The following is a 9,198-nucleotide window of genomic DNA, read 5'->3' as shown; positions in this document are numbered from 1 at the left end:
CCCCAAAAGGGTGCTGCCTCAGCAGCTCTGTGGCTCCCGCCTGTCCCAGAACTAGAAGTACTTTTGCTGGTGAAGAATAGGAAAAAACGAATGTCAGTATTTTCCTGTAAAATGATGTGAACCACCTGTTCTGGTATATTGATTCATCTGGTATATTGATTGGCTAGGAATAATATGTTGCTTAGTTCAAGGTCATCCTCAGCTACAAAGTGAGGTCAAGGCCAGCCTGGGTTAGAATAAGATAGTGTCTCCAGAAAACAAACAAACTCACTAACAAAGCCCCCACGACTCTTTCTTCTAACTGCTTTAAAGAAATATGGCTAATTCTGAGAATATGTAAAAGTACTATATTATTTTAAATGAATTATTTGGATTGTTCATTAGAGAAAATTATTGATTTTTGATATTATTTGTCCTCAAGAGTATTAATATGCTCTTGCCATTTGGACAAACATTTTTTGTACTGTAAGTTAAAGTGTCTAGAAACCCTAGTAATCACTAAAGCTTGTAAATGGTGTGTGTGTGTGTGTGTGTTGTGTGTGTGTGTGTGTACAACAAATAGTATAATGAAAAGCAAATGATTATGGTGATGTCATGTTCCTCGGAGGTAAATTTCATTATATGATTTCAAATTATCCAGGAGTGCTTGGATGCTCTTCTGCATCCTCCTGTGTATTTAACCCAGTTTTAGTCACTCTCCTGCACTTCTTAATCTGTGGCTTGTGACCCAGAAGCGGTTATAGAATGGAATATGAGTGTCACAAAAATTGATGAAAAAAAAAAAAGCTTTCAGAATGTGGAGTAACCAAAATTAATCTGAAATCAAATCGTAATGAATCCAAGGTGTTTCTCTCAGCACTTGCCCCGTCACATAGTAGGACTTCATTTTAGTCTAGACACACAGTATGAGCTCTTTGGCTTATGGAACTGTCCCAGCATTCAGCATTATTGAACATATAAGGAAATTTTAAAAATTATAAAGAAATATAATTATTTAATTATAAAAAGAAAAACTTTAAAAATAATTCCTGACCATCATCTCTCAACATGCAAGTACTAAATTAGTATGTCTTTGAATTATAATGCATTTGAATTTTTTAAATTCCTGACTTAAGTTTCATTAAAAAAAAGCATTAAATGAATTCTAGTTTGGGGTGTGGAACAGAATTTCCAATGATTTTTAAAAATGATATTAAACATATTTCTGCTATTTTCTGATATTTATCATGTAAAATGGCATTGTTGGGATTGGAGAGTATAAAATCCAAGTACCAGCCAGGTGACAGTGGTGGCGCCTGCCTTTCATCCCAGCTCTCTGAAGGCAGAGGCAGGTGGATATCTTGAGTTTGAGGGCACCCTAGTCTACAAAGTGAAGTCCAGGACACTTAATGTCTAAACAGAGAAACCCTGTCTCAAACAAAACAACCAACCAACAAACAAACAAGTAAAAATACCCATCAGCTCTTCAGATCTCTGTCATCACTGTCATCAAATATTTGGCCAAGATTTAAGTTTCAAGTAAAAATAAACAAACCTACCCATTTCAATAGTACATAAAATTTACTTCCATCTTTAGTAAATATAAAATACAAAACTGCCTTAAAATAAATTTCCTTATGTTGTATTATCAGGAAAAAAATATATCTACCTCAAGTATTTCCTGATAACATATGTAATATATATAACATTTTATATATATTATATATGTCTATATATAATCAAGCATTTCCTGATAATACATATCAGGAATATGTATTATATAAATTTATATATATATATTATATGTATTATATAAATATATACATATATATATTTAATAAAAATTACTTGAATGGAAAGGGATAATAGATGAGAAAGTTAAATCTTGCTCTAGGCCCCTGAAGCTGGTTACTCTCAAATACTTTTCAAAAATGCCATCGGGTTGTTTATTACTCCCCAATTATTATCCCCCTAGATTCCTATTTATTCATTTCTTCCAGGTTTTGTTACTAAACATTTGGAGAGTTACCACACGTTACTAGGGAATCCAGGTCTCCTCTGGTGGGTCTTCATCTTGTTAATAAAATAACTTAAGAACAAACTCAAACAAAAGCTCCAGGATAAGTTTATTCCAGTTTAGCAGCAAACCTCAGGGAGGAAGCTGTTCAGGGAAAGAGAAAAGGTCATGCCTTCTGAGTGAAGCTGGCATGGAGGTCAGCCCAAGGCAAGGAGGGGAAATTTGAAGAGAGTGTGAGAGAGAGAGAGAGAGAGAGAGAGAGAGAGAGAGAGAGAGAGAGAGAGAGAGAGAGAGCGCACAAACATCCTTAGGAAAAAGAGAAACAGAGAGCAGAAAAATTACACTTTTTTGAGTAACTCAGAAAAATGGGCAGACTTCCAAGGTTGTATGGGTGGGAATTTTGGGAAGGAATAGCACAGTATTTTGTTAAAAAGATCATTATTCCTCCTGTCTCCTCCTGTCTCTATAGCCTGGCTCAAGGTGGTTCTGCCCTCCTAAGGGTTGGCCCCTTAGCTAAGAGAGTGACCTGCCCTACTTGATTAGTACTTAAGGAACAAGACATCTCCATATCCCTGCACAGAGGTAGAATCCATTCTGAACTATACCCCTGTGCCCACCCCAAGCCAGCTGTTCACATCAGTCAGCACTGGCCAGTATCTCATATACATCTTCATAGTGGACCACTGCAGACCTTCTACATCCGGACTCACATTCACTCCTGTATGTGTATATATATACATGTACATATGTACATATATTCACATACATATTTACTCAATAAAGTGCCTTAGAGTTTAAATTTGAAATGCTTTATATCTTTGACATGCTATTAGTTTCATTAAGTAAATTAAATAAGTCCCCAATTTTAATATAAACTAATTCCATTTCTATGTTGGCAGTATATTAATGAACAGGAAGTGTGATTGTTACTTCATTTACATAAATATCAAATAAACGCTCCATAATTAATGTTAAATATAGTATTAAATAAAATGTAACTAACCTATTTCCAATTGAGTTTAGGTCATCTTAAAGTAATTTGTGACAGTCAAAGGTTATTAATTTCTTTTTTTGGTGCCATTTTAGGAGAGATTTCTCTCTCAATAGTAAATTCTCTGTTCATGAGCGATGGGTACTAAACACACCTTCTTGAGCTGGTTTGAAAAGGTTTTATCTGTCTTGCATTTATCTGTAGCCTTCTATTCCCTGATGTCTCACCTAAACAAAAGGATATTTATTTTGGTAAATATGCCAAAATAAATGGTATAATAAGCCATAGGCTCAAAGCCAAGTTCTATCACTTTTTGGGACATTATTTCAGTTCAGAAAATGGCAGTTCTGTAATCTCTAAACAGGGTTAAAGCATGCTCAATGCTTCTTTCCCAGGATGCAAGGACATTTGAACTATGAAATAAGAAACTTAAAACATGATTTTTCTACAGTTCCCATACTGAATATATTCAATGAAGAATAAAAAAATTGTAATCGACTTCCACAAAACTATGAGATTCATTGTCTCAAATCGCTCAGACTTAACTAGCTGTAAAGCAGGTGTTGTTGCAGTTATTATTGTTATTATTAAAATGTGCATTAATTAGAAATTGCAGAGTTAAAGTGAGTAATATCAATTTAAGAGTTATGTGTAAAGTTTTGTGCTATGACTTTTACACATGATGTCTTATCTTTAGCGGAGACAAAATCCTGTGAGATGTAGGGTAAGCCTCAGTTTATTGATGCAGAAATTGAGTCCACATCTATGTATCATGTCCAAGTTTTATCTGCCACAGGATATCCTGAGTATATATATTTGAGTTGCCTTTAACAATACATACACTACTGCGTCCTTCATCCTGAGGTTTGGACCATATCAATAGCTTACCATTATTAATAAAATGAATATTTATTCATCCTCTGATTAATGTAATAAAGAGATTTCTAAATCAAAGAAAACCATCACCAGAAATTCTACTGTTTTTACCAAGACTTCTACTGAAATTCAAATAAAATATAAAACTGAAAATAATTTCCAGATACATATGGTAATAGAGATAGCATTCATAGAAGCCAAACTTTACCTATTTCTAATTATGTGACATTCAATACTGTGGTGTAGGGACAAAGAGAAGAGAGAATTTCCTCTGCTTTTCTTCTAAGCTGGGATTTCCTGGGAACATTATGACATGCAATATAAGAACTAGGACTCTCTGTACCCTGTTGTATTTCTCAATGAAAGGCAATTTGGGCTGTGCTTTCCAAAAATATCACTTGTTTTGGGTGCTAAAAGAATCCTAAAACTCAAATTAGGATTTTTTTTTTCAAAAAGTAAAATATGTTTTATATGTTATCATATGAACTTGGAAATTTAATAAAAAATATGCCTTAGTTTGTAATAATTTAAAGGAAATATGGGGCTGAGAGGCTGGGCTTTGTGATGGAGAGTGTCCTTAAAAGGAATGGAGGGAATTAGTAAATCTGGCACAAGAAAACACCCTAAAGGAGAATGTCACGTTTTCATTTTTCTTTTCCCAGTGATTGTAATTATGACCACTAGCTTGTTTTCTTTAAAAGATTAGATTAAAATTTATTAGTCTTACTAGCTTTTCTCTGTTAAAAAGACAATTAACCTTAACATTCATTCTATTACTGAAATTCATAGATATGTTTCCTATAAAATATTTATTTAGTAATTATGTCAGAATTTGTAATAGTGTTATAAACAAGGCTGATACCGAGGTAGTAAAAATAAACTCAATAACATTTTCATAAACATTTATAGCCAGTTTAAGTATTAATAAAAGCCTAGGAAGGTTGAGATACTTTTACCATGTATCAAATCTATTTGTTTTTCTGCAGTGACTTCAAAATAAAGGGCTATTGCTTGGCACCTCTTACATATCACACCAAGGATCAACAGTTTTTAAAATGTCCTCATTTGGGGTTTTGAATCACAGCCACCAAATTGTAGCAATAAAGACACAAACTTATCAGTTTAATCCCATGTTTTCTTTTCTTCCAAAGCAGACAATCTTTTTGTTCTTGTTTTGTTTTATTTTTGTTTGTTTGTTTGTTTTCAAGACAGGGCTTCTCTGTGTAACAGAGCCCTGGGTATCCTAGACTCATTTTGTATACTAGGCTGGCCTCAAACTCACAGAGATCCTCCCACCTCTGCATCCAGTGTGCTGGGATCAAAGGGACACATCACCCATCCAGCAGAGAGGCCCATCTTAAGACATAATTTTAAGGCAATAGTAATCTTTTGAGAACAGCAAACCTTCTACTATAACAAGATGATAATTCAATATTCACTTTAGAGGATGTTTCAGTGTGACTCAGACAATTTTTGGAAGCTATGTTAAAAATGTGGGTGCCAGAATCCATTTGTTTCCAGCTAAGGGACACTGGGCACTCTACTTCCTTGTGTCTGAATTTATTCAACCTCAGTGATCATAACAACTTGAAGTTGGAGTTGTAGGTGACTGGAGGGAATGTTTGGGAAATTCATAGTAGAACAAGCACTCCATGAATATTATTGTACATGACAATCCACATGAGAATAATGCAGTCATCTCATATTGACTCAACCTATCTGTTTGCAGAAGCAGTTAGCAGAAGCAGTAGTATTATAGGCAGGACAGAATCTTAAGTGGCATGACTGTAGCCATCAGAGAGGAAAGATTATACTTAATTGTAATTTGGGAATAGTTGCTATTGCCCCACAATCTGGATTGTGTTCAACTAAAATGTTCTTCTGCAACTAAAATCTTTCTCACAAATGTCATTTGGATCCATCTGGTTTGGACCGGCCTTTAAAAATGCCAAGAACAGTAATACTAGTCTGGGACTTAATAAGGGCAATAAAAATGAAATAAAAATAATTGAACTCATGGAATGATTGAACCATGGAATAAACTACAGTTCTATAAGGAGTTAAATGAGACACAAATATATTTGTACAGTAGAGCTAAATTATCAGCATGATTGTCAAAGTTTGCTTTCTATTGCTGACTAAACACCATGACCAAAAGTAACTCTGTGAGGAAAGGGTTAAGGTGGCTTGTATATCTGGATCATAATATATCATGAAGGGAAGTCAGGGCAAGAATAACTTGGAGGTAGGAAGTGAAGCAGATAGCATGAAAGAGGGCTGCTTATTGGCTTGCTCCACAGGACTCACTCAGCTTGCCTTCTCATGTCATCAAAGCCCATCTGCCCAGAGAAGCCACTGCCCACAGTGGGCTGGGCCCTTACTCATCCATCATTCATCCATCAAGGTAATGCCCTATAGATTTGCCAACAAATCAATATAAAGAGGCATTTTCTCAGTTGAAATTTCTTCTTTCTAACCGGCCCTAGCTTGTGTCAAGTTAAACAAAAACTAACCAGGGCCCTGTTTATTGCTGATGCTCCATTTCAGGATGCAGAGGCTTCCTGCCTTATATTAGATAATGTTAATTCAGGTTTGAAACAAGTATGGCCTGCCTAATCTTTTGAATTTCAGCATCGATATTTACTCAGTAGTAAGCAATTCTAGCAGACATTCATTAAGTACTCACCCAAAGTACTAAAAAGTTTCGACTGTGTTTGCATCGACTGGAACTGAGGAAGAGGTTTGAAATGTAATGACTTGTCCGTTTTTGGAAACGAGGGGTGATCTTATTTAAATTATTTCTGTGGCTGTGCTCTTAAGTACTGTCTGCATGGTTTAGATTGGAACAGGACACTTTATATTCTGGGAATTCTCTTGAGTCCTCTCTTCCTGTGACCAAGGGCACAAACTGTATTGCTTGATTTCCCAGCGGCCTCCCGTCTTCCAGTCTTGCTTCAGCTGTTGAAACCACAGCATTCTTCTCTTCCAATCTGATGTCAGGCACAGCACTTGTTCATCTGTTCACTCAAACAAAGTTTTGGTGCTGAGGATGCGGTAGGTCAGAGAGAAGCAAGCCTCCGCTCTAAATGAGAATGACTTCCGTAGAGTCAAATATGTGACTATGTGGTCCCCAGTAGGTAGGACTGTTTGGGAACAATTAGGAGTTTGGCCTTATTGGAGGAAGTGTGCTGTTGGGGGTGGGATAGAGAAAGACTCCCACCATTCCTGGTGTGTGCCCTCTCTCCACTTCCTCTTTATGGGTGTTAAAGTGAGCTCTTAGCTCTTCAGGGCAACATGCCTTCACTTTACCATAGTGACTTTAACCCTCTGGAACCATAAGCCTAATTAAATGCGTTCCTTTTGAAGTTGTCTTGGTCATGGTGCTTTTTCACAGCACTGGAAGAGTAACTGATCCATGTGGACCAAGGAAACGAAGAAAGTCAGCTGGACGTGGTAGTGCATGCCTTTAATCTCAGCATTTGGGAGACAGAGGCAAGTGGATATCTGTGAATACAGAGCCAACTAGAAATCTATAGTAAGACCCATATCAGAAGAAGAAGAAGAAGAAGAAGAAGAAGAAGAAGAAGAAGAAGAAGAAGAAGAAGAAGAAGAAGAAGAAGAAGAAGAAGAAGATAAATAAAAGGGAAATACAAAAGCAGTAAAGGATGTGGAAAAGAAACATACACCAAGAGAGGAGAGGATGGGACCAGAGCAGTGTGTCATGGCTCTCGCGCCGTTCGATGAGTACTCAATAGAACCGAGCATGAAGCTGGGCACTATTCTCAAAGAGTCCATTTTATAAGTCTTCATTCGAGAGCTCCACAGAACACAGTAATGTGTCCAAGGACCACCAGGGAGGTCAGCCTGCCTGAAATAAAATGAGGGAGAAGAAGAATAGGGGAAAGTTAGGGGAGGAGAGGCAATGTTAGAGTTTGTAGGTTATTTTAGGAAATAACCTTTGGTTTTGATTCTAAATAAAATGATTAGAGGTGATTAGAGAATTTTAAAGAAAGAAGTGATAGAAACAGACTTGACTAAGGCTCTGTAGTAGTGCCCAGACAGAAGGGAGGGAGGACAGCCTAGGAAAAGAGCTTTAATTATTTTAGGAGACAAATGAGGTGTTTTGCCCTAGGGCAACACACAGAAGTGACAAGCCCTACTTGTCTTCCAGGTAGAATTTAAAGATAGAGCTGTTGGTTGGCAGTTGTGGGAGTTTCTGCTAACACCGTGGCATGAAGACTGTGGACACATGAGGCAAGATTGAAGCTGTTCAACGCTATTCTGTAGCTGGTGTTGGTTCAGACTTTGGGAGTCTGAGACAGGAAGTTTATTTTAGGCACATTCAAGTACAGCATGATTTTGGAAAAGTGCTTCCTGGTGATAATAAGTCAATCTTAAGTTTATAATAAAACTTAAAAGATAATTACATTGAACTTCTTTTCAAAGTACATGTGACCTTTTCCATAAAGATGTTTCTATTAACTGAGAAACAGTGCTCAAGATAAGGGTATTGGGAGGTTGACTGAAATAAATATAGCAGTCTGGGGGAGCCAGGTTTGACCTGACATTACAGATAGCTCACAGGTCACCCATTTACTAACCACATCCATTCCCAGCCTTCTGGTCAGAAAACAGGTTCTACATCTCTTCCTGGTTTCTCTAGTGTTTATCTGTGAGCACAAGGACTTTGTGCCCTCTACAGATGGATTCGGCACAGGATGATGGCAGAAGGGAGAGTGAAGAAGTGAAGAATGAAGTTCGGGGTTGCCATGAGAGAAGTGGCTATTGTATTTTCATGAACTGTGGTAGAGAGGTCTGTGTGATGAGCAGGCCAATTTTGAAATTTTAAGTTTGCTGTATCATATCCGTCCAAGATAAGGGAGTTGAACACATGAGTCTAAAGTTCAGCAAAGAAGCTTTGACCAGAGATAGAAACTTCAGTTCAGTCAGTGTATAGACAATACTTACTCCACAGAACTGGATGAGATTATCAAAGTATTCATGAGTATCTATGACTAATAGAAGGTGTTTGATAGCTGAACCTTAGGGCACTCAGGGACATGAGAGTGGGCAAGAGCGCACAAAGATGTAGGAGGGAAACCTGGAGAGATTTGTGCCATGGAGGCCAAATAAAAAAGTTATTTTTGGATCTATGAAATGGTCAACTTTGTGAAATACTGTTGGCCAAATAATCCGAAGAGCTGAATAATATCTAGAGCATGTGGTAATAAGAGATGAATTCATTAGAATAATTTCAGTGGAGGGTGGAGTGGAGTCAGATGGAGTTCATTTACTGGACAATGGACAGACAAAATATTCCTCCAAGGACCCATTT

At 36.9% G+C, this 9,198-nt stretch overlaps 1 protein-coding gene across 40 annotated transcripts in view; it reads left to right on the top strand.

The window, feature by feature from the left end:
• Ank2 (ankyrin 2) overlaps positions 1 to 9,198 on the top strand; it is a 583,460-nt gene that overhangs the window by 401,171 nt on the left and 173,091 nt on the right. The gene's annotated exons all lie outside the window — the stretch shown is intronic.

This window comes from Mus caroli, chromosome 3 (genome assembly GCF_900094665.2).
Source record: "Mus caroli chromosome 3, CAROLI_EIJ_v1.1, whole genome shotgun sequence".
Classification (NCBI taxonomy): domain Eukaryota; kingdom Metazoa; phylum Chordata; class Mammalia; order Rodentia; family Muridae; genus Mus; species Mus caroli.
This window is presented reverse-complemented; position numbering and strand designations above follow the sequence as displayed.